General features: G+C 63.1%; 5 pseudogenes; all 5 read left to right on the forward strand.

The window, feature by feature from the left end:
- Positions 1–5028: 5028 nt before the first annotated feature.
- LOC141568756 (5S ribosomal RNA) lies at positions 5029–5146 on the forward strand (annotated as a pseudogene).
- A 2097-nt stretch (positions 5147–7243) lies between these two features.
- LOC148756061 (5S ribosomal RNA) lies at positions 7244–7361 on the forward strand (annotated as a pseudogene).
- Positions 7362–9459: 2098 nt separating this feature from the next.
- On the forward strand, positions 9460–9577 carry LOC148756062 (5S ribosomal RNA; annotated as a pseudogene).
- A 2092-nt stretch (positions 9578–11669) lies between these two features.
- LOC148756063 (5S ribosomal RNA) lies at positions 11670–11787 on the forward strand (annotated as a pseudogene).
- A 2099-nt stretch (positions 11788–13886) lies between these two features.
- On the forward strand, positions 13887–14004 carry LOC148756064 (5S ribosomal RNA; annotated as a pseudogene).
- The last annotated feature ends 1698 nt before the right edge of the window (positions 14005–15702 follow it).

Genomic DNA, 15702 nt, shown 5'->3' on the forward strand with positions numbered 1-15702 from the left:
ACATAAAGCGGTTGAGGCAGCAAGTACAGATTAGTTATGTTTTTCCAAAGTTTGGCCCTGACTGTCTTTAGACCTTTTGATATTGTCCAGTTCCCAGAATAGCAGGTGTCTGTTTGTCCTTTATGCTTATCGGAGTTCCCCTCAGCCATCCTCCCAACCTCTGCTTGTAGTTACATTTTCTTAACGCTTGATGCTCCAGCTCCCCACAATTCCCCCTTTTTTTATTTTTTGAGATCGTGCCTGGCTTAGGTGGTCAGTACAGACCTTCTCACTTACCCGTCATTGGATAGCCTTCATCAAAGCGATCGACTCCTGTCTTAGGTTGTAAGACATCCACTGATCATGACCCGTCATTGGCTACCGATCTCCTTTGGGGTTAGACAGGGGCAGTGGCTTTTGGTTTAGTAGCCATGTGGAGCCTTATTTTGTGAATTTCTCCATAAATATCTGTGACTGTCCCCATCACAGCTTTTGTGATGCAGGGGAGGAAACATAGTATCAGGAGGATCACAATAAGCGGAATTACAAGGGGTGCCATAATTTGAAGCATTGAAGAGTATGATGGAAATACATTGTGAAAGCTAGAGACAAGTTTGTTGAGAGTATCAGCTATATTGGTGTTTAAAGGAGAGGTCTCTTGCAGTGTCAAGACCTCTTTATGAAACTGGATAAGATCAAGAGTAACCTTTTTTCTTACACGGTCTGTGAGTCTCATACGTCATAGCAGAAAAAATGTTTATTCCAATCACCCTTTGTCTGTTAACAGCCGAAGCATAAAGTCCCATGCTGTCTTACCTTCTCAGGGTCAAGTCACTCATATTGTAACAGCTCTGTTGAGATAAGTGGAGAGAACTGATCTTCATTGCCCTCATGACTTCTCTCACAATCAGGTGAGAGAGGAAAGCCAGAGACAGCAGTGGCTTTTGCCAGGCAGGGGGAAGGGGAGGAAAGGCTCCTTTTTGGGTCTTCTAAGGCAGCTCATTGGGGGTCCCCACTCGGTTCCGCCTGGCTTAGGTTGTATCTCCCGTGAGATATCTTACCCGTCTTTGACTGCAAACCATCTTTTGGGGACCAGACAGAGAGACATAAGGTGTAAACACAAGAATGGAACAGAGTCCCAAAAAGGCACAGTCTTACAGACTCTTCTTTCCTTAAGGAAAGACATGGGGGGGACAGTCGGCTAGGCTGTTGTGTGACTACATCTCCCCCTTTCTTGTTTTTGAAGCATGAAAAACACAGAACGTGTCATTGTTTCATTTACAGCCCGTCGGAGGGCTATTTGTCCACATCTGAGGACTATGTAAAATAAACAGAACAATAAACAGAATAGCAATATCCCCAGCAAACCCTCTACCCAAAGTCTTTATCCATTTAACAGGGTCTAAAGTGGAAAGTCCTTCTGCAGCTGCGGAAAGTGAGAGCTTTTTCACACCCTAGGAGCGTGGATGGGTATCTATAGATGTCTTTTCTTCTGTGGGCTGTCGTTCACGGTATGGTTTAACACCGACCAGGAATTCACAAAGGTTTTTCTTCCGGACCTGGAGAAATACAAGCAAAGCCTCTTCCCCGTGTTATCTCGCGGGGAGAAGTAGGATCAGCTTCCCCACGTCATATTTTAAACAAAGGTTGTAATTCACCGGTTGTCAACCGCAACTGAGGTCTAATCCAGTTAATGTCTCCCAGTAGCTTTTGGAAATCATTTAATGTTTTTAAGCAATCTCGCCGGATTTGTATTTTTTGAGGCACAATGGCCTGAGGCATTAAACAAGATCCCAGATAAGAGTAAGGAGGCACTTGCTGAATTTTTTCTGGGGCTATAACTAGCCCATAATCGTGGAGCTTTTTTTGTAAATGAGCAAAAGCAGCAAGCAACTTTGGTTCACAAGAGTGGGCAAGAAGTATGTCATCCATGTAGTGGATGATGTAAATATCTGGAAATGTCCTTCGGGTAGGTTTTATTGCAGCTGATACAAATTTTTGACATAATGTAGGGCTACTAGCCATTCCCTGAGGTAGCACTAGCCAATGATATCTCTTAAAAGGTTCTTGTAAATTAACGGAAGGAACACTGAAAGCAAATCTAGGGCAGCCATCAGGATTTCAAGGTATAGTATAAAAACAATCTTTTAAGTCCGAAACAATTTTATATGTGTTTATTGGTAGGGCTGCAGGACAGGGCAAGCCTGTCTGTAAGGCTCCCATTAATTTCATGGTTTTATTAACTTTTTGTAAATCTTGTAATAATCTCTATCTACCAGATTTTTTTTTTAATAACAAAAATGGGAGAATTCCCAGGAGAATTGGAGGGGGCAATGTGTCCCTTTTTAAGTTGCTCCTGTACTAGCAGCTTGGCGGCTTGAATCTTTTTCTGTTGATAGGGGCCTCGGGCAGCGGATCTAGCCCTGCAACTACACTTGGAGGAGAGCTTAATTGTAACCTAGGCTTCCATTCGGATTGAGACTCTAATAAAGGCCCAGTCTGTTGAGCCTGGACTAATTGCATTTGAACAGAGAGGGAAGTGAGTGCAGCTTGTAATCTTTGCACCTCTGCTTCCAAGGGGGATCCAGTTTGGGTTGATCATTTTCAGAGTATCTGATTCCCTCGTGTCTAGGATCGATCACATCCCTAACCAAATTCCATAAGGAAAAAGTATCTACTGGTACTTCAGAGGGTCCATGAGCATCATAATATCCCTGTAAATGCTCTCTCACCTTTTCCCAAGTTTCTAAGTTTAAAGTCCCTTCTTCGGGGAACCAGGGACATATTTGTACTACAAATTCTAAATATCGAAGCAACTGTGCTTCACTGGTTTTAACTCCTCTAGCTTTTCGCATGCTCCTTAACATGTGAGTAAACAGCCTTTTACTGTTACCCTGTCCCATTTTATTTTACTCCCGACTGTGGTATCTCACTGCTTTCACTAACCTTATTCGACGCGTCTCATTTGCAAGCGGTGTCCTTCACTGATTCCCCAGTATTCAGGTCCCTGTTTGGGCGCCACTTGTCGGAGCCTGCCGACGAGATAAACGGTTCCTGAAGTGGGGAGTGAGGGTTGAGAAAAAAATTGTACAAGAGACAAAGATGGGATCCGGAGGGCGAGCAGTTCTGACTAGACTGCTGCGCCTGCTTGATTTTTCAGCATTCTTTTATACAGACAGAAACAAGAAGGTTACATAAAGCGGCTGAGGCACCAAGTACAGATTAGTTATGTTTTTCCAAAGTTTGGCCCTGACTGTCTTTAGACCTTTTGATATTGTCCCATTCCCAGAACAGCAGGTGTCTGTTTGTTCTTTATGCTTATCGGAGTTCCCCTCAGCCATCCTCCCAACCTCTGCTTGTAGTTACATTTTCTTAACCTTTGATGCTCCAGCTCCCCACACCACCACAAGGGGAAGAGCAGGCATGCAGGCACACACCCCTCACAACCAGGGTGCCTGGGGCTGCCAATCTCCTCCCGCGGGCGGGAACCTGGGCTGGGCTCGGAGCCCACTGGCACTCCGGAGAACCTGGCGGCCCGCCCCGGGGGCTTCTAGGGTGACTGCCAAAGTCGGGCACTGCCTCCTTAGCGGAGCCCAGCCCCGGGCACAACCACACACCGGTGGAGAAGCTGCCACCATAACACAGCCTCAGTACATCCGTCCCAGTCCATGTCCCAGCCTGTGCGTCCCTCACCCCTCCCCTCAAACTCCACCCCCTGTCCCCTGTCCCTCTGGCTCTGTGACATGCCTGTTGGGCTGTGTCTCTCGCTCAGGAGCTCTCTCCCCGCGTGCCAGCCCCTCTTTCTCTGTCTCTGTCCATGTCTCCCTGTCTGTCCAGATACGTACCTGTACATATACCTGTATATTTCCATCTCGCTCCCTCCTACTCCTCCTCCCGTTCAGTCTGTGGGTCCCTGTCCTGTGGGGACCCTAGTCCCTCTGCCCGCAAATGACGCAGGATATGGCGAGGCCAAGAAGGAACACCCACAGAGCCACGGATGGGGGGCTCATAGCACCATGTCTCACGGGAGGCTGGGTCGGAGACACGGCAAGCCGGAGCCGCCCGATCCCCGACCTGCCGGCCGCTTCTCTGCCAACCCCCCCCGACACAACGCCCGTCGACCCACCAAGCCGGCCAACTGCAATCCGCGCCCCTCTGCAATTTGCAGTCCACCATTTGCGCTCCCTAGCTTGGCCCCCGCAGCTCCTGCGGTGGACAGTGGCCAACTGGCGACAGCTGATGGCCAAGCGGTCCCAGCAGCTGACCATGCAGCCCCCAGGCAGCACCCCTCCACGCGGCGAGGCCCAGAGCCTGGAAACTGCTCTCTGGGATTCTGTCCCCACAGTCCCTGTCTGTCTCTCTCCTCCTCCCTCTTGCTCCGTCTCTGGCCTTCTCTCATCCTCTCTCTCACCGCCCTGGGTCAGGAGAGGTGACGTGTAGCCAGTGAAGGGACCGGAGATCGGGCGGGGCTCCGGTCGCTGACGAGGGGCCAGGGCCAAGACTGAAGGCTTGTGAGGAAGGGTGGCTGCAGACTGGAGCTGCCGCTCCCTGGTGGCTCGGGTGGCTCTCCCTGGCTTTTGGTCAGTGGGTGGGGCCAGCAAGGACCAAGGCAAGGGTCGTGCCAGCCTAGGACGGGAGGGGCGGAGAGGACCCTGCCACCCCCTCCGTGGCCCTGAGAGGGGGGGACAGCACAGCAGCCAGCGGGGGTGTGCGGTTGCGGTGCTGCGGGTGGGGATGAGAGGAGTTGGGGTAGGGGGGAGGGCTGAAATCCATTCGGGGCCGGGGGAGTCCCGGGACGCCAGGGCGCCCAAGCATCTGTCCCAGTCAGGGAAGTGACTGAGGACCCTGGAGCCACGGGGGGCGCCAAGGGGCCTCGCTGCGGGCCAGGAGTAGCCCTTCGCCCTCCCCAGCGGCGTCCGGAGGAGGCGGGGAGCGGGCAGCAGGCGCGCAGGGAGACATGCTCGCCAGCCCAGCGGCCCAGCAGCTGCGCGCGCGCTCAGGAGGCAGGCCGGGAGCAGGCCCTTGGAGGGCCCGGAGCCGGGTCCCAGCGCGTGAGGCCAGACCACCCTGAACGCGCCAGACCCGTCTGATCTCCGAAGCTAAGCAGGGTCGGGCCTGGTTAGCACTTGGATGGGAGACCGCCTGGGAACACCTGGAGGCTTCTGCTCGCCTCTCCTTTGGCATCGCCGCCCCGGCGGCGGCGTGGCTCCCTCCGACCCCCTGCCGCCCCTCGCCCCTCTGCAGCCGCCCAGCCAGCCGAAGGTCCCCCAGGCCAGCGGCCGGTCAGCCGCCCGGCACTGCAAGCAAGCTCGCAGCCCCGGCCGCAGCACACCAGGCCCGGCGGCCAGGGCTCCCCCGGCCCCCCCCCCCCACACACACACCCTCTTCTCAGTCCGGTTCGCTGAGGCAGGCCGACAGCCTGCAGCAGTGTGCCGAGCCTGTGTCTCCGCCGGCAGGCACCTCTCCCCACACCCCCCGCGCGCCCCCTCCCGTCTCCCACCAGAGCCAGGAGCCCACCCTTCCCGCCGTTCCCGATGGCCTCAACACGCAGGGCCCAGAGAGCCAGCCGGGACAAACCAGGGGACTGAGGGAGCAGCACCCCAACACACCTCACGCCCGCGGACTCCAGGAGAGACCACCACGAGGGGAAGTGCAGGCACGCAGGCACACAACCCTCACAACCAGGGTGCCTGGGGGCTGCCACCCTCCTCCCGCGGGGGGTGGGGTCCCTGGGAGGGGCTCGGAGCCCACTGACCCTCCGGCCCGGCCCGGGGGCTTCAAGGGTGCCTGCCAATGCCCGGGCTCTGCCTCCTTGGTGGAGCCCAGCCCCGGGCACGACCACACTTCGGTTGAGAAGCTGCCACTTCAAAACAGCCTCAGTGCGTCTGTCCCAGTCCCTGTGCCCGCTTGTGCGTCCCTCCCCCCCTCCCCCTCCCCGTGTCTCTGGGGCTCGGTGACCTGCCTGTTGGGCTCTGGCTGTCGCTCAGGAGCTCTCTCCCCGCGTGCCAGCCCGCTCTTTCTCTGTCTCTGTCCGTGTCTCTCTGTATGTCCAGATACGTACCTGTACATATACCTGTATATTTCCATCTCGCTCCCTCTTACTCCTCCTCCCGTTCAGTCTGTGGGTCCCTGTCCTGTGGTGACCCTAGTCCCTCTGCCCGCACATGAACGCAGGATATGGCGAGGCCAAGAAGGAACACCCACAGAGCCACGGATGGGGGGCTCATAGCACCATGTCTCACGGGAGGCTGGGTCGGAGACACGGCAAGCCGGAGCCGCCCGATCCCCGACCTGCCGGCCGCTTCTCTGCCAACCCCCCGACACAACGCCCGTCGACCCACCAAGCCGGCCAACTGCAATCCGCGCCCCTCTGCAATTTGCAGTCCACCATTTGCGCTCCCTAGCTTGGCCCCCGCAGCTCCTGCGGTGGACAGTGGCCAACTGGCGACAGCTGATGGCCAAGCGGTCCCAGCAGCTGACCATGCAGCCCCCAGGCAGCACCCCTCCACGCGGCGAGGCCCAGAGCCTGGAAACTGCTCTCTGGGATTCTGTCCCCACAGTCCCTGTCTGTCTCTCTCCTCCTCCCTCTTGCTCCGTCTCTGGCCTTCTCTCATCCTCTCTCTCACCGCCCTGGGTCAGGAGAGGTGACGTGTAGCCAGTGAAGGGACCGGAGATCGGGCGGGGCTCCGGTCGCTGACGAGGGGCCAGGGCCAAGACTGAAGGCTTGTGAGGAAGGGTGGCTGCAGACTGGAGCTGCCGCTCCCTGGTGGCTCGGGTGGCTCTCCCTGGCTTTTGGTCAGTGGGTGGGGCCAGCAAGGACCAAGGCAAGGGTCGTGCCAGCCTAGGACGGGAGGGGCGGAGAGGACCCTGCCACCCCCTCCGTGGCCCTGAGAGTGGGGGACAGCACAGCAGCCAGCGGGGGTGTGCGGTTGCGGTGCTGCGGGTGGGGATGAGAGGAGTTGGGGTAGGGGGGAGGGCTGAAATCCATTCGGGGCCGGGGGAGTCCCGGGACGCCAGGGCGCCCAAGCATCTGTCCCAGTCAGGGAAGTGACTGAGGCCCCTGGAGCCACGGGGGGCGCCAAGGGGCCTCGCTGCGGGCCAGGAGTAGCCCTTCGCCCTCCCCAGCGGCGTCCGGAGGAGGCGGGGAGCGGGCAGCAGGCGCGCAGGGAGACATGCTCGCCAGCCCAGCGGCCCAGCAGCTGCGCGCGCGCTCAGGAGGCAGGCCGGGAGCAGGCCCTTGGAGGGCCCGGAGCCGGGTCCCAGCGCGTGAGGCCAGACCACCCTGAACGCGCCAGACCCGTCTGATCTCCGAAGCTAAGCAGGGTCGGGCCTGGTTAGCACTTGGATGGGAGACCGCCTGGGAACACCTGGAGGCTTCTGCTCGCCTCTCCTTTGGCATCGCCGCCCCGGCGGCGGCGTGGCTCCCTCCGAACCCCTGCCGCCCCTCGCCCCTCTGCAGCCGCCCAGCCAGCCGAAGGTCCCCCAGGCCAGCGGCCGGTCAGCCGCCCGGCACTGCAAGCAAGCTCGCAGCCCCGGCCGCAGCACACCAGGCCCGGCGGCCAGGGCTCCCCCGGCCCCCCCCCCCCACACACACACCCTCTTCTCAGTCCGGTTCGCTGAGGCAGGCCGACAGCCTGCAGCAGTGTGCCGAGCCTGTGTCTCCGCCGGCAGGCACCTCTCCCCACACCCCCCGCGCGCCCCCTCCCGTCTCCCACCAGAGCCAGGAGCCCACCCTTCCCGCCGTTCCCGATGGCCTCAACACGCAGGGCCCAGAGAGCCAGCCGGGACAAACCAGGGGACTGAGGGAGCAGCACCCCAACACACCTCACGCCCGCGGACTCCAGGAGAGACCACCACGAGGGGAAGTGCAGGCACGCAGGCACACAACCCTCACAACCAGGGTGCCTGGGGGCTGCCACCCTCCTCCCGCGGGGGGTGGGGTCCCTGGGAGGGGCTCGGAGCCCACTGACCCTCCGGCCCGGCCCGGGGGCTTCAAGGGTGCCTGCCAATGCCCGGGCTCTGCCTCCTTGGTGGAGCCCAGCCCCGGGCACGACCACACTTCGGTTGAGAAGCTGCCACTTCAAAACAGCCTCAGTGCGTCTGTCCCAGTCCCTGTGCCCGCTTGTGCGTCCCTCCCCCCCTCCCCCTCCCCGTGTCTCTGGGGCTCGGTGACCTGCCTGTTGGGCTCTGGCTGTCGCTCAGGAGCTCTCTCCCCGCGTGCCAGCCCGCTCTTTCTCTGTCTCTGTCCATGTCTCTCTGTATGTCCAGATACGTACCTGTACATATACCTGTATATTTCCATCTCGCTCCCTCTTACTCCTCCTCCCGTTCAGTCTGTGGGTCCCTGTCCTGTGGTGACCCTAGTCCCTCTGCCCGCACATGAACGCAGGATATGGCGAGGCCAAGAAGGAACACCCACAGAGCCACGGATGGGGTCTCATATCGCACCATGTCTCACGGGAGGCTGGGTCGGAGACACGGCAAGCCGGAGCCGCCCGATCCCCGACCTGCCGGCCGCTTCTCTGCCAACCCCCCGACACAACGCCCGTCGACCCACCAAGCCGGCCAACTGCAATCCGCGCCCCTCTGCAATTTGCAGTCCACCATTTGCGCTCCCTAGCTTGGCCCCCGCAGCTCCTGCGGTGGCCAATGGCCAACTGGCGACAGCTGATGGCCAAGCGGTCCCAGCGGCTGACCATGCAGCCCCCAGGCAGCACCCCTCCACGCGGCGAGGCCCAGAGCCTGGAAACTGCTCTCTGGGATTCTGTCCCCACAGTCCCTGTCTGTCTCTCTCCTCCTCCCTCTTGCTCCGTCTCTGGCCTTCTCTCATCCTCTCTCTCACCTCCCTGGGTCAGGAGAGGTGACGTGTAGCCAGTGAAGGGACCGGAGATCGGGCGGGACTCTGGTCGCTGACGAGGGGCCAGGGCCAAGACTGAAGGCTTGTGACGAAGGGTGGCTGCAGACTGGAGCTGCCGCTCCCTGGTGGCTCGGGTGGCTCTCCCTGGCTTTTGGTCAGTGGGTGGGGCCAGCAAGGACCAAGGCAAGGGTCGTGCCAGCCTAGGACGGGAGGGGCGGAGAGGACCCTGCCACCCCCTCCGTGGCCCTGAGAGGGGGGGACAGCACAGCAGCCAGCGGGGGTGTGCGGTTGCGGTGCTGCGGGTGGGGATGAGAGGAGTTGGGGTAGGGGGGAGGGCTGAAATCCATTCGGGGCCGGGGGATTTCCGGGACGCCAGGGCGCCCAAGCATCTGTCCCAGTCAGGGAAGTGACTGAGGCCCCTGGAGCCACGGGGGGCGCCAAGGGGCCTCGCTGCGGGCCAGGAGTAGCCCTTCGCCCTCCCCAGCGGCGTCCGGAGGAGGCGGGGAGCGGGCAGCAGGCGCGCAGGGAGACATGCTCGCCACCCCAGCGGCCCAGCAGCGGGGCGCGCGCTCAGGAGGCAGGCCGGGAGCAGGCTCTTGGAGCGCCCGGAGCCGGGTCCCAGCGCGTGAGGCCAGACCACCCTGAACGCGCCAGACCCGTCTGATCTGGGAAGCTAAGCAGGGTCGGGCCTGGTTAGTACTTGGATGGGAGACCGCCTGGGAACACCTGGAGGCTTCTGCTCGCCTCTCCTTTTGCATCGCCGCCCCGGCGTGGCTCCCTCCGACCCCCTGCCGCCCCTCGCCCCTCTGCAGCCGCCCAGCCAGCCGAAGGTCCCCCAGGCCAGCGGCCGGTCAGCCGCCCGGCACTGCAAGCAAGCTCGCAGCCCCGGCCGCAGCACACCAGGCCCGGCGGCCAGGGCTCCCCCGCCCCCCCCCCCCACACACACACCCTCTTCTCAGTCCGGTTCGCTGAGGCAGGCCGTCAGCCTGCAGCAGTGAGCCGAGCCTGTGTCTCCGCCGGCAGGCACCTCTCCCCACACCCCCCGCGCGCCCCCTCCCGTCTCCCACCAGAGCCAGGAGCCCACCCTTCCCGCCGTTCCCGATGGCCTCAACACGCAGGGCCCAGAGAGCCAGCCGGGACAAACCAGGGGACTGAGGGAGCAGCACCCCAACACACCTCACGCCCGCGGACTCCAGGAGAGACCACCACGAGGGGAAGTGCAGGCACGCAGGCACACAACCCTCACAACCAGGGTGCCTGGGGGCTGCCACCCTCCTCCCGCGGGGGGTGGGGTCCCTGGGAGGGGCTCGGAGCCCACTGACCCTCCGGCCCGGCCCGGGGGCTTCAAGGGTGCCTGCCAATGCCCGGGCTCTGCCTCCTTGGTGGAGCCCAGCCCCGGGCACGACCACACTTCGGTTGAGAAGCTGCCACTTCAAAACAGCCTCAGTGCGTCTGTCCCAGTCCCTGTGCCCGCTTGTGCGTCCCTCCCCCCCTCCCCCTCCCCGTGTCTCTGGGGCTCGGTGACCTGCCTGTTGGGCTCTGGCTGTCGCTCAGGAGCTCTCTCCCCGCGTGCCAGCCCGCTCTTTCTCTGTCTCTGTCCGTGTCTCTCTGTATGTCCAGATACGTACCTGTACATATACCTGTATATTTCCATCTCGCTCCCTCTTACTCCTCCTCCCGTTCAGTCTGTGGGTCCCTGTCCTGTGGTGACCCTAGTCCCTCTGCCCGCACATGAACGCAGGATATGGCGAGGCCAAGAAGGAACACCCACAGAGCCACGGATGGGGGGCTCATAGCACCATGTCTCACGGGAGGCTGGGTCGGAGACACGGCAAGCCGGAGCCGCCCGATCCCCGACCTGCCGGCCGCTTCTCTGCCAACCCCCCCCGACACAACGCCCGTCGACCCACCAAGCCGGCCAACTGCAATCCGCGCCCCTCTGCAATTTGCAGTCCACCATTTGCGCTCCCTAGCTTGGCCCCCGCAGCTCCTGCGGTGGCCAATGGCCAACTGGCGACAGCTGATGGCCAAGCGGTCCCAGCAGCTGACCATGCAGCCCCCAGGCAGCACCCCTCCACGCGGCGAGGCCCAGAGCCTGGAAACTGCTCTCTGGGATTCTGTCCCCACAGTCCCTGTCTGTCTCTCTCCTCCTCCCTCTTGCTCCGTCTCTGGCCTTCTCTCATCCTCTCTCTCACCGCCCTGGGTCAGGAGAGGTGACGTGTAGCCAGTGAAGGGACCGGAGATCGGGCGGGGCTCCGGTCGCTGACGAGGGGCCAGGGCCAAGACTGAAGGCTTGTGAGGAAGGGTGGCTGCAGACTGGAGCTGCCGCTCCCTGGTGGCTCGGGTGGCTCTCCCTGGCTTTTGGTCAGTGGGTGGGGCCAGCAAGGACCAAGGCAAGGGTCGTGCCAGCCTAGGACGGGAGGGGCGGAGAGGACCCTGCCACCCCCTCCGTGGTCCTGAGAGGGGGGGACAGCACAGCAGCCAGCGGGGGTGTGCGGTTGCGGTGCTGCGGGTGGGGATGAGAGGAGTTGGGGTAGGGGGGAGGGCTGAAATCCATTCGGGGCCGGGGGAGTCCCGGGACGCCAGGGCGCCCAAGCATCTGTCCCAGTCAGGGAAGTGACTGAGGCCCCTGGAGCCACGGGGGGCGCCAAGGGGCCTCGCTGCGGGCCAGGAGTAGCCCTTCGCCCTCCCCAGCGGCGTCCGGAGGAGGCGGGGAGCGGGCAGCAGGCGCGCAGGGAGACATGCTCGCCAGCCCAGCGGCCCAGCAGCTGCGCGCGCGCTCAGGAGGCAGGCCGGGAGCAGGCCCTTGGAGGGCCCGGAGCCGGGTCCCAGCGCGTGAGGCCAGACCACCCTGAACGCGCCAGACCCGTCTGATCTCCGAAGCTAAGCAGGGTCGGGCCTGGTTAGCACTTGGATGGGAGACCGCCTGGGAACACCTGGAGGCTTCTGCTCGCCTCTCCTTTGGCATCGCCGCCCCGGCGGCGGCGTGGCTCCCTCCGAACCCCTGCCGCCCCTCGCCCCTCTGCAGCCGCCCAGCCAGCCGAAGGTCCCCCAGGCCAGCGGCCGGTCAGCCGCCCGGCACTGCAAGCAAGCTCGCAGCCCCGGCCGCAGCACACCAGGCCCGGCGGCCAGGGCTCCCCCGGCCCCCCCCCCCACACACACACACCCTCTTCTCAGTCCGGTTCGCTGAGGCAGGCCGACAGCCTGCAGCAGTGTGCCGAGCCTGTGTCTCCGCCGGCAGGCACCTCTCCCCACACCCCCCGCGCGCCCCCTCCCGTCTCCCACCAGAGCCAGGAGCCCACCCTTCCCGCCGTTCCCGATGGCCTCAACACGCAGGGCCCAGAGAGCCAGCCGGGACAAACCAGGGGACTGAGGGAGCAGCACCCCAACACACCTCACGCCCGCGGACTCCAGGAGAGACCACCACGAGGGGAAGTGCAGGCACGCAGGCACACAACCCTCACAACCAGGGTGCCTGGGGGCTGCCACCCTCCTCCCGCGGGGGGTGGGGTCCCTGGGAGGGGCTCGGAGCCCACTGACCCTCCGGCCCGGCCCGGGGGCTTCAAGGGTGCCTGCCAATGCCCGGGCTCTGCCTCCTTGGTGGAGCCCAGCCCCGGGCACGACCACACTTCGGTTGAGAAGCTGCCACTTCAAAACAGCCTCAGTGCGTCTGTCCCAGTCCCTGTGCCCGCTTGTGCGTCCCTCCCCCCCTCCTCCTCCCCGTGTCTCTGGGGCTCGGTGACCTGCCTGTTGGGCTCTGGCTGTCGCTCAGGAGCTCTCTCCCCGCGTGCCAGCCCGCTCTTTCTCTGTCTCTGTCCATGTCTCTCTGTATGTCCAGATACGTACCTGTACATATACCTGTATATTTCCATCTCGCTCCCTCTTACTCCTCCTCCCGTTCAGTCTGTGGGTCCCTGTCCTGTGGTGACCCTAGTCCCTCTGCCCGCACATGAACGCAGGATATGGCGAGGCCAAGAAGGAACACCCACAGAGCCACGGATGGGGTCTCATATCGCACCATGTCTCACGGGAGGCTGGGTCGGAGACACGGCAAGCCGGAGCCGCCCGATCCCCGACCTGCCGGCCGCTTCTCTGCCAACCCCCCGACACAACGCCCGTCGACCCACCAAGCCGGCCAACTGCAATCCGCGCCCCTCTGCAATTTGCAGTCCACCATTTGCGCTCCCTAGCTTGGCCCCCGCAGCTCCTGCGGTGGCCAATGGCCAACTGGCGACAGCTGATGGCCAAGCGGTCCCAGCGGCTGACCATGCAGCCCCCAGGCAGCACCCCTCCACGCGGCGAGGCCCAGAGCCTGGAAACTGCTCTCTGGGATTCTGTCCCCACAGTCCCTGTCTGTCTCTCTCCTCCTCCCTCTTGCTCCGTCTCTGGCCTTCTCTCATCCTCTCTCTCACCTCCCTGGGTCAGGAGAGGTGACGTGTAGCCAGTGAAGGGACCGGAGATCGGGCGGGACTCTGGTCGCTGACGAGGGGCCAGGGCCAAGACTGAAGGCTTGTGACGAAGGGTGGCTGCAGACTGGAGCTGCCGCTCCCTGGTGGCTCGGGTGGCTCTCCCTGGCTTTTGGTCAGTGGGTGGGGCCAGCAAGGACCAAGGCAAGGGTCGTGCCAGCCTAGGACGGGAGGGGCGGAGAGGACCCTGCCACCCCCTCCGTGGCCCTGAGAGGGGGGGACAGCACAGCAGCCAGCGGGGGTGTGCGGTTGCGGTGCTGCGGGTGGGGATGAGAGGAGTTGGGGTAGGGGGGAGGGCTGAAATCCATTCGGGGCCGGGGGATTTCCGGGACGCCAGGGCGCCCAAGCATCTGTCCCAGTCAGGGAAGTGACTGAGGCCCCTGGAGCCACGGGGGGCGCCAAGGGGCCTCGCTGCGGGCCAGGAGTAGCCCTTCGCCCTCCCCAGCGGCGTCCGGAGGAGGCGGGGAGCGGGCAGCAGGCGCGCAGGGAGACATGCTCGCCACCCCAGCGGCCCAGCAGCGGGGCGCGCGCTCAGGAGGCAGGCCGGGAGCAGGCTCTTGGAGCGCCCGGAGCCGGGTCCCAGCGCGTGAGGCCAGACCACCCTGAACGCGCCAGACCCGTCTGATCTGGGAAGCTAAGCAGGGTCGGGCCTGGTTAGTACTTGGATGGGAGACCGCCTGGGAACACCTGGAGGCTTCTGCTCGCCTCTCCTTTTGCATCGCCGCCCCGGCGTGGCTCCCTCCGACCCCCTGCCGCCCCTCGCCCCTCTGCAGCCGCCCAGCCAGCCGAAGGTCCCCCAGGCCAGCGGCCGGTCAGCCGCCCGGCACTGCAAGCAAGCTCGCAGCCCCGGCCGCAGCACCCCAGGCCCGGCGGCCAGGGCTCCCCCGCCCCCCCCCCCACACACACACCCTCTTCTCAGTCCGGTTCGCTGAGGCAGGCCGTCAGCCTGCAGCAGTGAGCCGAGCCTGTGTCTCCGCCGGCAGGCACCTCTCCCCACACCCCCCGCGCGCCCCCTCCCGTCTCCCACCAGAGCCAGGAGCCCACCCTTCCCGCCGTTCCCGATGGCCTCAACACGCAGGGCCCAGAGAGCCAGCCGGGACAAACCAGGGGACTGAGGGAGCAGCACCCCAACACACCTCACGCCCGCGGACTCCAGGAGAGACCACCACGAGGGGAAGTGCAGGCACGCAGGCACACAACCCTCACAACCAGGGTGCCTGGGGGCTGCCACCCTCCTCCCGCGGGGGGTGGGGTCCCTGGGAGGGGCTCGGAGCCCACTGACCCTCCGGCCCGGCCCGGGGGCTTCAAGGGTGCCTGCCAATGCCCGGGCTCTGCCTCCTTGGTGGAGCCCAGCCCCGGGCACGACCACACTTCGGTTGAGAAGCTGCCACTTCAAAACAGCCTCAGTGCGTCTGTCCCAGTCCCTGTGCCCGCTTGTGCGTCCCTCCCCCCCTCCCCCTCCCCGTGTCTCTGGGGCTCGGTGACCTGCCTGTTGGGCTCTGGCTGTCGCTCAGGAGCTCTCTCCCCGCGTGCCAGCCCGCTCTTTCTCTGTCTCTGTCCGTGTCTCTCTGTATGTCCAGATACGTACCTGTACATATACCTGTATATTTCCATCTCGCTCCCTCTTACTCCTCCTCCCGTTCAGTCTGTGGGTCCCTGTCCTGTGGTGACCCTAGTCCCTCTGCCCGCACATGAACGCAGGATATGGCGAGGCCAAGAAGGAACACCCACAGAGCCACGGATGGGGGGCTCATAGCACCATGTCTCACGGGAGGCTGGGTCGGAGACACGGCAAGCCGGAGCCGCCCGATCCCCGACCTGCCGGCCGCTTCTCTGCCAACCCCCCCCCCCCGACACAACGCCCGTCGACCCACCAAGCCGGCCAACTGCAATCCGCGCCCCTCTGCAATTTGCAGTCCACCATTTGCGCTCCCTAGCTTGGCCCCCGCAGCTCCTGCGGTGGCCAATGGCCAACTGGCGACAGCTGATGGCCAAGCGGTCCCAGCGGCTGACCATGCAGCCCCCAGGCAGCACCCCTCCACGCGGCGAGGCCCAGAGCCTGGAAACTGCTCTCTGGGATTCTGTCCCCACAGTCCCTGTCTGTCTCTCTCCTCCTCCCTCTTGCTCCGTCTCTGGCCTTCTCTCATCCTCTCTCTCACCTCCCTGGGTCAGGAGAGGTGACGTGTAGCCAGTGAAGGGACCGGAGATCGGGCGGGACTCTGGTCGCTGACGAGGGGCCAGGGCCAAGACTGAAGGCTTGTGACGAAGGGTGGCTGCAGACTGGAGCTGCCGCTCCCTGGTGGCTCAGGTGGCTCTCCCTGGCTTTTGGTCAGTGGGTGGGGCCAGCAAGGACCAAGGCAAGGGTCGTGCCAGCCTAGGACGGGAGGGGCGGAGAGGACC

The sequence above is a fragment of the Rhinolophus sinicus genome, chromosome 13, assembly GCF_057876585.1.
Source record: "Rhinolophus sinicus isolate RSI-liver-muscle chromosome 13, RSI-T2T, whole genome shotgun sequence".
In the NCBI taxonomy this organism is placed as follows: domain Eukaryota; kingdom Metazoa; phylum Chordata; class Mammalia; order Chiroptera; family Rhinolophidae; genus Rhinolophus; species Rhinolophus sinicus.